The following is a 1,823-nucleotide window of genomic DNA, read 5'->3' on the forward strand; positions in this document are numbered from 1 at the left end:
TTCGGAGTGAAAGGCATCTTCTCTCTTATGATTGCATTGATGGGATGGCATTAATTCTCTGTCTGATGCGCCGAATATTTGTCACCGAAAAGCTGAGTGTACTTGCTATAGTAGATCGTTGCGGCTTGTCAACTTAATTCGGACTCGACTGTCATCAGCTTTCTGTCCCATCATGATTAATTATGCTTTTCACCCAGATGCGCCCACCAAGCTGCGTCGGCTCTATGCGGCAATCGTTCTTGAACAGATGTTTGCGAGCACAAATCACCACAAAAGCCTTGCGGTAACACTGCGCTTGACCATTGCTTTCTTATGATTGCATTTTACGCTTTGCGTCAACGCATATTCTGCACAAAAATAAAAAAGTTAATTGTTCTTATGCGATGAACGCATGCGACCGCAATGTTATAACCTTAATGCTTTTTTGACACAATCTTATACATTTTATCAACGCAAACCTGCATTGTTTAATAACTTAGTACTGTAATAATGTGCATTTAATAACTTTGATTCAATCGCAGGTTTCTCTTTTGAATCAGTCTTGTTAGGCTCCTTCCTGACTTCTACCATCGCCTTTCCACTTCTTAGGGTGACTGCTTGGTAGTGTTCTTTCCCTGTATTCCCTGGATTGCGTGGAAGCTCAGTTGAGCTAGGCAATGTCCCTTGAGGTCTGTTCTTTAGCTCTCTCGTAATTTTTCCTATTTGAATTTCCAAATTATGGATGGATGTAGCTTGGTTTTGAAGGACTGTTTCATTGTTTTCAATGTATTGCTTTAAAAAGTTCTCCAGGGATGATGATGGTGGTGTTTAAAAGCTGCTAGCTTGCTGTTGCTGTTGTCCGTTAATTCTTTGGAAAAATCCTGGTGGTCCCTCTCTCTGAGCCATCAACTAACTACCTTGTTGTTGGTTGTTTTTCCAAGCAAAATTAGGGTGATTTCACCAACCCGAGTTGTAATTTTTTGAAAAAGGATTGTTTTTTACAAAGTAGATTGATTGAGGATTTCGTGAAATTCCTCAACAGAATGTGATTCTTCACATGCAACACAGCTGGTGCTTGTTTGCTCTATCGCATTGACTTGCCCACTTCGAGTTCCTGAATTGTTTATTGTGATGCCTTGCAACAAATTTATCATCGCATTCATCTAATTTTGTAATGATGTGATAGCACCATTACTTGCATTACCTTCTTTGGGTTTTGCTCTTTGATCGCTTTCTTGCCAATCTTCGTGATTTTTCGAGATGGATCAAGAATGTTCTTTATTTCATCATATGTTTTGTCCAGCAGACCTCCTGCTGCTGCCACATTGGCAGCTATCTGCGATGCAGAATTGAGTCTATAATAGAAAATCTCCATTTGGAGACAATCCGGCAATCCATTGTGTGGGAAGTCACGTACTAGTCTTTTGAATCTCACCCATGCGTCACTGAGCGATTCATCTTCTTCTTGTTCAAAATTGGTGATCAATTTCCTCCTTCTGGCATTCTCTGTGTGAGGGAAATACTTCTTCATAAACTTTTCCACAACTTGCTCCCATGAATTTATCTCTCCTGGTTTGGAGAGTAAGCCTATTTTCTTGCTTTTCGCATAGTGAAAATGGAAATAATGTAAGTCAAACCTCTTCTGGGGAAATATTAGGAAACACAAAAGTGTTACAAATTTCAATGAAGCTTCGTTGATGTACGTGCAGATCTTCACCACGTCGTCCTCCGAATTGTCCTGCTGTTTGTATCATTTGTAACATTCCTGGCTTCATCTCGAACCTTGATCCATCCAATGTTGGACTCATGATTCCTGGGGAGAAACCATACAAGTTTTTTTATGC

The 1,823-nt window shown here is 40.1% G+C and overlaps 1 non-coding gene across 1 annotated transcript; it reads left to right on the plus strand.

The window, feature by feature from the left end:
- The first annotated feature begins 1,370 nt into the window (after window positions 1–1,370).
- Window positions 1,371–1,477, plus strand: LOC120074809. The gene has a single exon (XR_005481091.1). It is a non-coding gene; the product is annotated as a small nucleolar RNA R71 (small nucleolar RNA).
- The last annotated feature ends 346 nt before the right edge of the window (window positions 1,478–1,823 follow it).

This window comes from Benincasa hispida, chromosome 3 (genome assembly GCF_009727055.1).
Source record: "Benincasa hispida cultivar B227 chromosome 3, ASM972705v1, whole genome shotgun sequence".
In the NCBI taxonomy this organism is placed as follows: domain Eukaryota; kingdom Viridiplantae; phylum Streptophyta; class Magnoliopsida; order Cucurbitales; family Cucurbitaceae; genus Benincasa; species Benincasa hispida.